This window comes from Euleptes europaea, chromosome 4, assembly GCF_029931775.1.
Source record: "Euleptes europaea isolate rEulEur1 chromosome 4, rEulEur1.hap1, whole genome shotgun sequence".
In the NCBI taxonomy this organism is placed as follows: Eukaryota; Metazoa; Chordata; class Lepidosauria; order Squamata; family Sphaerodactylidae; genus Euleptes; species Euleptes europaea.
The window spans coordinates 1,462,025-1,477,209 of record NC_079315.1 but is presented as its reverse complement, the minus strand read 5'-3'; the positions used below and the strand labels follow the sequence as shown (position 1 = coordinate 1,477,209).

The 15,185-nt window shown below is 47.6% G+C and overlaps 1 protein-coding gene across 1 annotated transcript in view; it reads left to right on the top strand.

Moving 5' to 3' along the window:
- LRMDA (leucine rich melanocyte differentiation associated) overlaps nucleotides 1-15,185 on the top strand; it is a 778,901-nt gene that overhangs the window by 690,803 nt on the left and 72,913 nt on the right. The gene's annotated exons all lie outside the window — the stretch shown is intronic.

The window sequence follows — 15,185 nt, the reverse complement described above, 5'->3', positions numbered from 1 at the left end:
TATCCTCAATGCACTGTATTGCCTATTTGACCAGTAAAGCCATCTGCTTGGAATCTGATTGTCTCTGTGGTGATTTCTGGTTCGATGGGTCAAGAGCTCACATTATGACAGCTATCTCTACTCTTCTTCATCGATTCTTTAGTCAGGCTGGAGCCCCGGAGGGTTCGCCTGCCACTCGGATGGGAACTAGGAGGGCGCTCTCCGAGTGAACCGTGATTACTGCTTCTTCAAACCCTGGAGTCCTCATTTGAGGATCCTACCCTTCTACAGGACATAGTAGCTGAACTCTTTAGGACTAATTCAGAGGTTTGCCGCTTGAGTGGACTGGTCCAGACACAGTGGCAATCTCTAGTGAGGGTTCTCTGGATGTTAACGTCGGAGGATACTAATGCTCATTTAGACCTCCAGCATTTTGATCAGTTGCTGGATGATGCCCGGCTGGCAACTGAGGACTTACAAGTACTAACTGATTTATTGGATAAGCTTATTGCCCGTGAGACTCTCTCATCCACGGCTCTAACGCGTCCTGTCGCCTTGGGGGAAGGTACCATGGCGGGAGCCGCACCGGCAGGTTTTTCTTTGGTACCCAATGCAGCTGACTGTCAAGCTGAAGCCAAGAGGGTGGCTATTCAGACGGCCCTCCTCTTTGCGGATTGTACAAAGGATACCACGATAGCCACCTTGGCTCAACGTTTGGCCTCGACGTTCGGGGCCGATGCACCCGCGGTCGCGGTCCGAGTGCAACCATTGCTAGGTGGGGATCCCAACCCCCTACTCACGCTCCTGGAAACTTTTACCGCACATTACCGCAGCTGCCGCTCTGAGACTTGAAAGCGCAAAAGCTCTCGCGGATAGGGAAGCTGCTGAAGCGGCTAAGGCGGAAGCCGAGGCTCAAGCCGCAAGGGATAAAGAACTGCAGTTGGCTGCGGATCGGGCGCGGACAGGCGGCCGCCCCAAAGACTCCGGACGGAGCGGTCCTCCATTGGGTCTGTCTTTTTCCCCGGTATATGCCCCGTCGCGCACAACCCAACGCTCACGCCGCCTCGCGGAACGACGCCAAGACTCTGAGGAGTCTGAGGAAGAGGACTTGTATGGGGACAGTTCTCAATGGGCCACAAGTTTTAGGACAAGCAAACCTCATCGTACAGGTGGCCTGGGTGAGGACGTTCACCTGTTACGAGCTCAGCTATCTGGCCGTGTAGATCAACTCCAGGAGCTAATGGAACGCTTGCTTCAGGACAACAGGCAGTTACAGCAGGCCCTGACAACCCCGGCACAACCCGTTCCACAGGGAGCTGCAGTACCGGTTCAGGGAGTGCCAGCCCAGCCACCGGCTAATGTGCCTGTTCAACCTCCGGCTCCCGGAGGTCCCGTTTTACCTGCACCCAGGGCACCCGTGCAACCGGGCCAACCCATGCCCGGTCCTTGGAAACAACTCAAGTTGAAAACTACTTACAATGGATCTCTCGAAACCCTGCCCTGTTTCTTGCATCAGGTGGACAGCTATATGCGAGAACAAGGACAGTTCTTCCCTACAGAGGACAGCCGGGTTCGCTATGTGGCTTCCCTTTTGACAGGTAAAGCAGCCGACTGGATGGTCCGCCAGTTCGACACCCGATCCCGCTCTATCCGTTCCCTCAACAATTTCATGACTGCCTTACGGAGGAGGACCCCTTTCTGGGGGAACGAGCCAAAGCGGAGCTTCTACAACTAAGACAGGGCTCTACTCCAGTTCGAGAGTTTGCCGATGAATTTCAAAGACTAGCAAGCAAAATTGTGGGCTGGCCCGAAGCCACCCTAATTCACCATTTCAGGGAAGCCTTACACCCTGACATTCTGAACTGGTCGTATATGCGGGGTGATCCCGACACCCTCGAGGATTGGATTCTATTAGCCGAAGAGGTGGAAAGCCGCCGGCGCTTTATTTCCCTTGTCCGCCAAAGGAACAAGGAGAAAAGCGTCCAAAAGCCCCAGCCCAAGGCACCGCCCCCCAATCCACGGAAACCCGCGCGTCCACCCCAGGATCGCGAAACCCGATTTCAAAGAGGTGCTTGCCTCACTTGTGGGGAACTGGGCCACTTTGCAGCAGTCTGCCCACATCGCCCTGAACCCTTTCGTCCCAGCATGACAGCCCGAGCTAGAGGACGACCTCAACGCAAAGGCACCGCGGCCACCCGCAGCGCAGCGCCGGGAAGACCCACACCCTCTGCACTTCACGTTGAGGACTCATCTATCCTTCCTACATCGAATGACCCCGCCGGGTCCCGGATTACAAATGCCCCATTGGGGGACAACTTTCCTTCTTCTGACGAAGAGAACCCATGGAATTCTCCAGCTTTAAACCTGGAATCCCCCCTTGATTTGTCAAAAAACGGCTCCGGTCTGTGGTGAGTGGAGCGTCTCCACAGACCTCTGCAGAATCTCCTGCTAAACCGAAAGCTCCCACTAAAGTGAAGGAAGTGGAAACCACCGTTTATGTGGACGCAGTTTTACAACACTATAAAGGTGGTCCCCAACTACCCGTTAAGGCACTCATTGACTCCGGTTGCGGTCGCACTCTAATCAGTGAGGCCAGTTTTGCTGCACTCAAAGTCAAGTCCGAGGCTTTACCAGCCCCCGTCCAATTTGCCCAAATGGACGGAAGCCATTTCAAGGGGGGCCCAGTTGATCATCGCACTACTGGGGTGGCGATGGGTATTGGCTCCCACTGGGAGCAAATAGACTTTACCATAGCCCCTATCCGATTTGAAGTGGTCCTGGGAATTAACTGGATTAAAGGTCATAGTCCCAGTATAGACTGGGAAACGAACACTATCTCCTTTGCCAACCCCAAATGCGACCAGCACTGACAGCAAGTTGCGGTACTGTCTCCACCCGCTCCGGCATTAATCTCCGATGTCCCATCACCGCCGTCCCTACCTGATGTATACCAGGACTTTGCGGATGTCATTATTACTTAGAAATAATAATTTTTCTGACTTTTTACAATCACCTGCAAACCATTCATTTCGGAGTAACTTGACGGCACTTTCTACCACCACCAATGTGAACAAGGATGCAATCAGACCCTAGGACGCCGGTTGGAATGCCTGACTAATGGCCCGTTCTGTACCTTTAATTATAGGAGCAGGCTTCAATGACCACTGCCCCCTCCTCGCCGACCTGTTGCAGGTGACAATAGGGATACTACTTTGATCTTCCACACCAACGCTGCTTGCCTGCCCGCCCCCATGCTGTTGGCCCCTCTCCCGTTGTTCACGTTCTCTTCTCATTTATTGGTCACATCCAGTCCTGCCCTGACTTAAAACAGATAAGGCATTTTGATTAATTTCTTTTAATGAGAGAAATCGTAACTTGTCCTGCAACGGAATCAACCCAGAATCAGCCGTTTCTATGGATGGATGGCCGTGTACTACATGGTGCATTAAAGTCCCCTACCCACCGGGATTTAATGCCTAAAGGCGGGGAGGAACCTGAAATCATGTGGGGCTGTCAGGGCTGGACTTAAGGGCAGAGGTCCAGGGCCTCACCTACTCTGGTTCATTAAGTGGGGCTCCAAGTGAAAGTCATAGCTAGAGATGAGCAACCTCTGCTCATCACATCTCTCCTTTTAAGCTTCCACTTTCTTCTCCCCCAACTCTGGGAATTGTGGAAGAAGAAGAAGAAGAAGAAGAAGAAGAAGAAGAAGAAGAAGAAGAAGAAGAAGAAGAAGAAGAAGAAGAAGAAGAAGAAGAAGAAGAGGAGGAGGAGGAGGAAGAGGAGGAGGAGGAGGCGGAGGAGGCGGCGCTGGTTTTTATATGTTGACTTTGTCTACCACTTAAGGAAGAATCAAACGGGCAGTGTTTTATGCCCTGCTTTTCTCTACCACTTGAGGGAGATTCAAACCAGCTTACAATCACCTTCCCTTCCCCTCCCCTCAACAAACACCTTGTGAGGTCGGTGGGGCTGAGAGAGTTCGGAGAGAACTGTGACTAGCCCTTGGTCACCCAGTAGGCTTCATTTTGAGGAGTGAGGGATGAAACTGGGTTCTCCAGATGAGAGTCCCCCACTCATGTGGAGGAGTGGGGAATCAAACCCGGTTCTCCAGATTCGAGTTCACTGCTCCTAACCACTACCCCATGCTGACTTAGGATGCCTGACTTTAATGATGACTAAGAAAGGGGGCTAAGACCATTAGGTGCAAAGTCCCCAGTTACTAAATTTGAAATACTGGGGGGGAGGGACTGGAAAATGGAGGCTCTAGGAGAGGGGTCCCCAACTTTTTTGAGCCTGTGGGCACCTATGGAATTCAGACACAGCATTGTAGATGCAACCACGTTATGGTTGTCACAAAATGGCTCCCACAGGAGGCGGAGCCAGCCGCAAAATGGCCGGCTCAGCTTACCTTCTGTCCCACAGTGTAGATCCTTGTGCTGTGGTGGCAGCAGCTGCCCAAAACATAAAAAAAAAATCTGCACAGCCAATCAAATATCCAATAGCCAATTGGAAGCCTTGCTGGGCAAAAGCCCTCTCAGGCCCTGCCCACTTTCTAAAAAACATTTGACGGGTGCCAGGAAAGGAGTTGGCGGGCACCAAGTGGGTACCACATTAGGTATCCCTGCTCTAGGAACTCAGACTAGAAAGGAGAGGAATCAGAAGGTTGGACCTTCTTCCTGGCAAGTAGAGATAGGGTTGCCAGGTCCCTCTTCGCCACCGGCGGGATGTTTTTGGGGCGGAGCCTGAGGAGGGCGGGGGGGTTGGGGAGGGGAGGGACTTCAATGCCATAGAGTCCAATGGCCAAAGCGGCCATTTTCTCCAGGGGAACTGATGTCTATCGGCTGGAGATCAGTTGTAACAGCAGGAGATCTCCAGCCATCACCTGGAGGTTGGCAACCCTAAGTAGACACCACGAGCCCCTCTGCTTGTCTGTCAGTTTTAAGGCTACTGAAAACCATGCAAATGTGAAGCACGAACAGTTTTATTGTTTAAGCTAAGTAAAGAGTGGGCGTTGCATTGGAACGGAGTCTGACTGCATACCACAAAAGGAAATCCTGAATGTAAAGGAATAGATTAGCACGTATTAGTCTGTTAATTTGCACTTTCGGAGCATCCCATGGTGAGACTGAGACAATATCATTGCTAGTTAACCGCCTGGTTCTTTACAGTATCCCCCTCCGTTCTCCGTGTGTTTCCTGCAGCTACCGCCGCTCGCTGAGGGGAAAATGGAAAGAAGGAACATCAAAGAATAATCTGCTCTGTGTTATGCCAATAGTTCAAAAAGGCACAGTTTGACTGTCAGTCTTAACCAGGAACATCAGCAGAACGGTAGACTTGAAACGTGGGCACCGAGGGAGGGTGGAAGGGAAGAAAAATGCCTCTCTCTTTTTGGGATGCTAGCAGCCGTTTGGTGATTTATAGATGCTAGTTTAAAAAGCGTAGGGCACGATCGGGGTTTTGCAGTCCCTCTCTTCGCAACCGTGTAGAGGGGCTGCATCCGTGAATTATTCCTCACGCTACCCACACCCTAGTGCAGCAAATTTCAGACTTCCCTCCTTCAGGGAATACTTCCACCAGCGACTTGCCTGTCACAGAACAGCTATGTACCACAAATGGGGTTATTCTTCAGGCATCTTCTATGGTTAGAGTTGCCAGGTCCCCCCTCTCAACCAGTGGGAGGTTTTTGGGGCTTGAGGAAGGCGGGGTTTGAGGAAGGGAGGGACTTCAATGCCACAGAGTCCAATGGCCAAAGCGGCCGTTTTCTCCAGGCGAACTGATCTCTATCAACTGGAGATCAGTTGTGATAGCAGAAGATCTCCAGCTAGTACCTGGAGTTTAGATAAATATAAGTTAGCCTGCTGTATAGTGAGTTAGCAAACAAGGAACAGCAGTAAAAAACAAACATCAATTCTTTAAATGCTATAGTAATCTTATTCAATTTAGGCATGTACAAAAACACAATTATGAATTCATTATGTGTACAATAGTATGCATGAAAGTCAAAATCATATGGTTAAACGCATTGTTCAGTCACATGCGTTAAACATTGAAAGTAACAAGGAAGTCTTTGCGAACATATCGCTAACTTGCAACAAGGAGACGTTCAGTTGCAGTCACGAAGCGTCAAGTAGTTTGAAGTGTAGGTAATGATTTTCTTCTGTAGCCGCTTCATAGAGTATAATAACTCACAACTCACGCGAGTGGCAATGGCGGACCGTGCCAATAAGATAAGAGAAATACAGGGAGCCGGATATGTCCCTGTTTCGACCGCAAAAGGTCTTCATCAGCAGCCAACTCGGGCTGTATAGTAACAAGCTCCTGTGTTGGATAGGAACAAATGTCCTTTGTTCCAGGTACTAGCTGGAGATCTCCTGCTATTTCAACTGATCTCCAGCCAATAGAGATCAGTTTCCTTGGAGGAAATGGCTGCTTTGGCCATTGGACTCTATGGCATCCAGGCCCCTCCCCTCCCCAAATCCCACCCTCTTCAGGCTCCGCCCCAAAAACCGCCCACCGGTGGCGAAGAGGGACCTGGGAACCCTACTTGGTAGGCACCAGGAAAGGTGTTGGCAGGCATCAATTGCTCCCAGGGGTACCATGTTGGGGACTCCCCCCAAAGAATCAGAACACCAGGATGCCGCATGGTGTGTGAATTCTTGGTCTCTGGAAAGCCGCGGCCTTTTGAGGCAGAACTGTCTTCCTTCCATGTGAGTCGGCATGACGTCGGGGGGTCTGAGCTCACCTTTCGCCGCAGCCAAGCAAATAATATGTACTGAGCACTCTATCATGTGCCATTATAATTAGCTCTGTCAGGTCTTAGCCCTGCAACCCTCATGCAGATAATATGATAATATGTCTTCATAACCAAGTGACCTTACATGCACAATATTTCTCCCCTTATGAAGATTGCATGTCAATAAAGTAATTGAGTCTCAGAGGCTGGCGCGGGTGAAGATTTAGATGATTGGACTTTCAGGGCAGTGATGTATGACCGTTATTATTCTACTTGTCAGGACGCTGCGTACGAGCGAGGATGGTCCGAAGATGGCAAGGATGAAGGGCTGTGTTTCATTAAAAAAAAATATTGCTGTTAATCACCACTCCATTCTTTTCAAAGTCACTGAGGAAAGAAACTCCTTTTCGTTTTAGCCCTGGGAGGGAAATCAAGCCGGTCTGGTTTAGTGAACCTGGAAGAGGGTCAACTTGTTTCCCCCCTAGTCTGAACCAGTTTGTCAGGTTCTTTATTTTAAAAAAGCCCACCAAACTAGGGTCAGAGAGACAATAACAAATGGCCCGCCTCCAGACCATTTGGGGAGAGGATGTGGCTCAGGGGTAGAGCATCTGCTTAGCATGCAGAAGCCCCCAGGTTCAATCCCTGGCATCTCCAGTCAAAGGGACTGGGCAAGTAGGTGAAGTGAAAGACCTCTGCCTGAGACCCTGGAGAGCCATGGAGAGGGGCCGTGGCTCAGTGGTAGAGCATCTGCTTGGCATGCAGAAGGTCCCAGGTTCAATCCCCAGCATCTCCAGTTAAAGGGACCAGGCAAGTAGGTGATGTGAAAGACCTCTGCCTGAGACCCTGGAGAGCTGCTGCCGGCCTGAGTAGACAAGACTGATTTTGATGGACCTAGCATCTGATTCAGTCTCTTGTATTCATGCGTTCATGTGTTCAGACTGAGTACTAAGAACTGTGTGTGTGTGGTGGAGAGAATATTGTACAATGTTTATGGATGAACACTGGGATCTGGCAGAGGGGGAGAGGTAGTTTTTTCAGGGCAAGATCCAGCCAAGTTAGAGGCCCGTGTCCCAGGAGAGAGGCAAAGACAAAGGGAAGAGACGAAGATGAGCACAGGACCATACTAAAACCTGGGTCATCCCAAAAATATTGAAAGCAGAGTTGCTAACTCTGGGTTGGAAAACTCCTGGAGATTTGGAGACAGAGCCAGGGGAGGGCGGGGTTTGGAGAGGGGAGGGATTTCAATGCCACAGAGTCCAATGGCCAAAGCGGCCATTTTCTCCAGGGGAACTGATCTCTGTCGCCTGAGATCAGTTGTAATAGCGAGAGATCTACAGCCATCACCTGGAGGTTGGCAACCCTACCTCCAGGGGAGTTGATGTCTGTAGTCTGGAAGAAGAAGAAGGAGGAGGAGGAGGGTTGGTTATTATATGCCGCCTTTCTCTACCTTTTAAGGAATCTCGAAGTGACTTGCAATCTCCTTCCCTTCCTCTCCCCACAACAGACACCTTGTTAGGTAGGTGGGGCTGAGAGAGATCAGAGAGAACTGTGACTGGCCCGAGGTCAACCAGCAGGCTTCATGCAGAGGAGTGGGGAAACCAACCCGGTTCTCCAGATTAGAGTCTGCCACTTTTAACCACTACACCACGCTGGCTCAAGAAAAAGAAGACGAGGAAGAGTAGAACTTGGTTTTTATAGGTGTTCTTCGTCATGGAGCATGTAGCCTGCCCAGGGGAGTCTGAAAAAGCTGCTTGGAGCTTAATGGTTACATATGAAATGAAAAATATGGGTATGCATATCACATTTGGAGGAGGCAGAACTAGTGGGAGCCCCCTGCTTTGCATCTTGTGTGTAGTAGTACGGAAGGACTGTATCAAGGAGAGATGAATCTGGATTGAGCCCTGGCTGCAGTTAATAAATTAATAGTTTTAGGAACTGAAGCCAGATGTGTGTGTTTGACTGAGCTGGTTTAAATCTGTATGTATGTTTTAGCCTCAAGAGCTCTAAAATCCCATTTTCCTACCTTTGTAAATAGGGTTGCCAACCTCCAGATGCTAGCTGGAGATCTCCTGCTATTACACCTGATCTCCAGCCGATAGAGATCAGTTCGGCTAGAAAAAATGGCCCCTTTGGCAATTAGACTCTGTGGCATTGAAGTCCCTCCCCTCCCCAAACCCCACCCTGCTCAGGCTCCACCCCCAAAATCTCCAGGTATTTCCCAACCCACATCTGGCAACCCTATTTGTAAACCTGTTACAATAAACTTGTATGTATGCTTGTGCTAAGTGCCGTCAAGTCGCTTCCAACTCATATGAATCCATGTCCTCCAAAGCATCCTATTGTTCATATGCAGCACCAAAAATCAAATCAGGTGATCCAAACTATTTTTTTTTATTGTGCAGATTTGAAGCAGCATTTGATAAATTCTTCATATTTCCATATTTTGCCCCTCACAGTTTTGGTATGTTTGCTGTGAATTGTGTCTTACAATATCATAACACCTGGAAACAGGTACTCATGGTAAAATAATGTTGCATATTTAATCAGATTAAAAATTATGTCGGGAATGCAGTCAATTTTTTTCGTTCCGGGCAATTTTTGTGTTTCTGGTGTTGTTGCATAATGTATCAAAATACTTTGCAATATATTTTACAGAGAATTATTTATGACGACATTTAGTTAATCATTTCTTGAGTGTTTAACTATGTATTGTGGGGTTTTCTTTCCAAGTTACGAGTATCTCCCAAGTACTGTTCTATGTGCGAGTCAGTGTGGAGGAAATATTTAAAATAAAAGGGGAAGTTTGCCTTATTATGTAAAGGAGCTTATAATTCATTTACGGAGTAGAAAATCTTAATTGGAAGTACATCACATGTAAGGAACTGGTCTCCAAAGTCTGTAAATCTTCATGGTTAAATAACTGACTGCAAGATGACCGCCTCGAAGCAGAAGAAGCCTGTCATACCAGAGCATATGTATTCGGGTGATACTTTTTTAATGTGAAATTAGAGGCACTGTCCTTTAAAGACTGGTTTGTGATACAAGCGCCTTCATTGTCACAAACAATGGGAAGAGTATTAGGTGGAGCCGGCACTGCATTCCGAAGCAAGAATCGGCAACCTCCAGATCTTGGGAGGTCATAGAATCATAGAGTTGGAAGGGGCCACCAGGGTCATCTAGTCCAACCCCCTGCACAATGCAGGAAATTCACAACTACCTCCCCCCCACACCCCCAGTGACCCCTACTCCATGCTCAGAAGATGGCCAAGGTGCCCTCCCTCTCATCGTCTGCCTAAGGTCATAGAATCAGCATTGCTGACAGATGGCCATCTAGCCTCTGCGAAAAAACCTCCAGGGAAGGAGGGCTCACCACCTCCCAAGGAAGCCTGTTTCACTGAGGAACCGCTCTAAGTGTTAGGAAATTCTTCCTAAAGTCTAGATGGAAATTCTTCTGATTTAGTTTTAACCCGTTGGTTCTGGTTCGACCTTCTGGGGCAACAGAAAACAACTCAGCACCATCCTCCATATGACAGCCCTTCAAGTACTTGAAGATGGTTATCTTATCCCCTCTCAGTCTTCTCCTCTCCAGGCTAAACATACCCAGCTCCTTCAACTTTCCTCATAGGACTTGGTCTCCAGACCCCTCACCATCTTTGTTGCTTTCCTCTGGACACGTTCCAGCTTGTCTACATCTTTCTTAAATTGTGGTGCCCAAAACTGAACCCAGTACTCTAGGTGAGGTCATGCTGAAGAACAGACCTCCGTCTGGAGGGCCATGGCTGGTCTCTGTGCTGTATCACTGCCGGGAGATCTCCCACAACTACATCTGACCTCCAGACCACCATCAGTCCCCTTGGAGGAAATGGTGGCTTCTTAAGGCAGGGTTTATACAGGGTTGCCAGCTCTGGAATGCAAAATACCTGGAGATTTTGGGGGTGGAGCTAGGGTTTCCAAACTCCGGGTGGTGGCTGGAGACCTCCTGCTATTATTACTGATCTCCAGGTGGCAGAGATCAGTTCACCTGGAGATAATGGCCACTTTGGAAGGTGGACTCAGCGCCCTAAACTGGCTGAAGCGTTAGAGTTGCCAGGCCCCTCTTCACCATCGGCAAGAGGTTTTGGGGGTGGAGCCTGAGGTGGGTGGGTTTTGGGGAGGGGAGGGACTTCAATGCCATAGAGTCCAATTGCTAAAGCGGCAATAGGGTGAGGTTGGGATTGCGTACGTGTATAAGGCCTCGCGAGGGGCCTTATACCTCTTAGTTTGAGTGGTAAAGCAGCCCTTTACCACTCAAACTAAGAGTTTCAGTGATATAAGGCCACTTGCGAGGCGGCACATCCGGTTGTAAACCGGAAGTGACGTGCGCATGGTGTGTATGCGCGCATGCATGCTTGCCCGCCGACCCACAGGTGGTCGGCGGGCAGAGGGGCAAATTGCTGGGGGTTTGCCCGCCACCACCAGGCACCCTAGCCCTTTCCAAGATGAAAATTAAACTAGAATGGTTATGCAAAAAGCAAATCTTCTAGCCCATTATGTATTCCATAAATCCTTTTCTATCACTATGGAAGAGTGATACCTTCCTGTCAACCAGGGCCTTCTCCATTACTGTGACACCTTCCACCCTGTTAAGTGTTATTGGTGCTGAGAACTTCCGGTGGTGCTGCTGGGGAGAGCACTCCATTTCCCCAGGCTGTCCTGGGAGAAATCCAAGTTCGCGTTATTTCTGGGGTACATAGATACCCCAATCCGACCCTTGCAAGTGGGTTGGAAAGCAGGAATTCCCTGCAGCCCGCAAACGCGGTTTGACCTCCTAGGTACTCTGAGGGGGCTTTTTAAGCCCCTCGGAGTCCTGGACGCCGGTCCTGCGAGGGCACTAGGGAAGGACATCGCCAAAACGCAACTTAGGCATCAAGCTCCACCCTCCACCACCTTAATACCAACATAAGGACTACATAAAGAAAAGAACCTCACCTCTTGACACCCAAGTGAGTACAAAAGAACTCTTCGTCTACTTACTGGAAACTTGAACAGACGGGGGGCTGATAAGAATATTTCTGGGACCCCCATTCCTCCTTAATCCGAACTGATAAAGTTTGACCTGAGTTAGCCATCGGGATTAGCGACAGGAGCCTTATCAATCCGATCAGCCTAAACCATAATAAAGAGTCGGAAGGATACCTTTTGATTGACAAGAACTATCACCAATGGGTCCAAGGGAAGGGGAGGGTGATTTTTCTTCCTGATTTTCCGGCGAAGAATATCCTGCCACGTTTGCAGTAAGGGAGCGCCTGGAACGGAAGACCCTCTATAACAACCTATCTATCATCGGAACTAAAATAACAGGAAGTAGTTGTAGGACCGATTACGCGTCGCACTCGAGTTACTTGGAAATCATTCCTGAAGGAACAACCATCGAGAAGAGGCGGTAGAAGGTCCACGGCACTAGCAACTTCCTGTATACTTCCTGATCAGCCCGACCTAGAGCGACCGAAAAAAACTCACTGGTATTCAAAACTTTAAAACGCAATTCTAGAGCCAATTTCGACTCTTTTCAACCCGGAAAAATTATAAGGCTGATGTTTGAATTATTATCTTTTAATTAGAACTTTAAAGGCCCTGTCTGTGCACATGTATTTTACCAGCTTCTTTTGGCTTAATACATAGCCCTGCTCCTACGAAATCAAAGGGAATTTTACAGAATTCAAACATGGAAAAAAAAATACAGGACATGCTTGCTAAACATTCTGAGGCGACAATTAAACAATTAAAACAGATTTCAACACAGATGGCTCAACTGATTTCAATGATGACGACTCTTGACCAATCATCACAGGTAGGCAATCAGAAGTTGGATCTGGTTATAGAAGACATAAAAGTCTTGAAAATTCAAACGAAGACCACAAATACAGACATACAAGCAATGGACTCTTCTGCCCAAAAAGTCATGGAAGAATACAAGGATACAAAGAAGAAGACAGAAGTTCAAGAAAGCAACCAGCCGGCGATAAAGAGATCAGACATACAAGAAATAGACTTTTCATTTAAAAAAGTCATGGAACGACGTGTGGATATAAGGAAGAAGAGAGCAGGTCAAGGAATACAGATTGAAGCCACGATGGAGATGAAGCCCAGAAAGAGTTATTTTTGGATACGTATCCTGTCTGAGGAAATGAGAGAGAACAAAGAAATCCTGTTCCCATACCTGACTGGCCTATTTCAGTTACAGAAGGAAGTATTAGACCATGGTTAAAGGATTGATTTAAACATGATTGCTGGATCCAAAGGCTTTGATAGTGTGGACGGGTGGCATGGCTATTAATGATGTAGTGGAATTAAGCTTAAGACATCATTTTGGGAATAAAGGGCTAGAAATTCTTGAGAAAAAAGACTGGATTGTTAAAATGTTTGAAGTGGCAGAAATGGCAAAACTCACAGCTATTCTAAATGAAGAAAATGACGTTCGGTTTCTGGGGGAATGGGAGGCGTGGATGCATTATTGTGAATATGAGTTAAAATTGGGAAGAATGGAAGAATATTTTCTAATCTGATCCAGAGGATTATTTTTGGTTTTTTTTATAATGAATAAGCATAATTATATTTACTAACAGATTATGGTTTTTTTTATACAGGATATTGATAGTTTATTAAGATTAGATTAACTACGACGAGATGAACTTTTTATTAAGAGGAAGATAGAGGTGAAGGGGAAGTCAAAATTTTCCATTTCTTTTTTTTTTCTTTTTTTTCTTTATTATATGCTATGGAAATATAACAACTTTAGGTTAGAATTGAAATTTTATATTGTCATAGATGTTGTATAATGCAATGGAAAATTTTTAATATAAAATCCAATAAAATCTATATATATATATAAAAAAAAAAGTGTTATTGGTGCTGATAGGTGCCCTCTGCCCAGAGAGCCAAAGGAGGCTGTTTTGGTCCCTTGTTCTTTTATTTCCATCCCTTTCCCCCATTTCCTGCCGCTGTGTCGTGTCAAATCACTGCGGAGCGGCGGATGCAGGACCCTTAAAGTACTTGCAGGGAGATCTCTGGCCGCAATGAGATAAATATAATAATGGGGACCAGGAAAATAGCACAGACCACTTATCATGGAAGGAAGCATATAATAAGTATTGTTAGCGGTCTCTGTGAGGCTGAGGTTGGAGGTATGTCCTATGAGCAGCCAGGTGTATTTTGCCTTTTTCTCAGGTCTGGTTACACGCAGACTGGGAAGATTAGTATTGATGTCTGTCACTTTGAGCCTGTCAAGCTGTTTATTTTAGAAAATGCTATCGGCAGGGGCTATCCAGTAATCAACTCTGCTCTGAAGCGATGAGGTGGGGAAAGGTGGAAAAACACCATTTGGACGAGATTTCCGTCAGTTATCCCTAGCCAGATCCAATGTGTTTCCCTTACGTGTAGAGTTTTAGTGTCCTCCTCCCCCATAAACACACACCTAGGAAATTTACCGACCCAAAAGCTATGGAAAATTACCTTCCTCTCGTCCTCATCCAGATATTTTTACAAGCGCTTCCTCTGTTGTGTTCGTCATGCCGAGTGACTTCCTTGTTGTGATATAATTTTTTCAGAGAATCATAGAATCATAGAGTTGGAAGGGACCTCCAGCGTCATCTAGTCCAACCCCCTGCACAATGCAGGACATTCACAACTACCTCCCCCCCCCCCACACACACACCTCAGGTGACCCCTACTCCATGCCCAGAAGATGGCCAAGATGCCCTCCCTTTCCACATCTGCCTAGGTTAAAGAATCAGCATTGCTGACAGATGGCCATCTAGCCTCTTCTTAAAAACCTCCAGGGAAGGAGAGCTCACCACCTCCCGAGGAAGCCTGTTCCACTGAGGAACTGCTCTAACTGTTAGAAAATTCTTTTTAATGTCTCTTTTGATTTAATTTCAACTTGTTGGTTCTGGTCCGACCTTCTGGGGCAACAGAAAACAACTCGGCACCCTCCTCTATATGACAGCCCTTCAAGTACTTGAAGATGGTTATCATATCCCCTCTCAGTCTCCTCCTCTGCAGGCTAAACAAACCCAGCTCCTTCAACCTTTCCTCATAGGACTTGGTCTCCCCATAGGACTTGGTTTCCCCTTCAAGTTGCATTTTGCAGATGAGAAAAAAAACCCCACTGGTGACAGATACATATTTAGATATTCCTAAGTTAAAACATTTAGTATGTTTTCATTAATTTATTGCATGTGCATCCTACACCTTTGTCTGAGAAGCTCAGGGCCGCCTGTCTGGAATTCCTATTTTTCAACTCTAGGAGGTAGGTTGGTTTGAGAAATACTGACCTGTGTTGCTAGGCCTTGGAGAGGGGCTGTGGCTCAGTGGTAGAGCATCTTCTTGGCATGCAGAAGGTGCCCGGTTCAATCCTTGGCATCTCCAGTTTAATAGATGAGATAGTAGGTGATGGGAAAGACCTCTACCAGAGACCCCAGAGAGCCACTATTAGAGA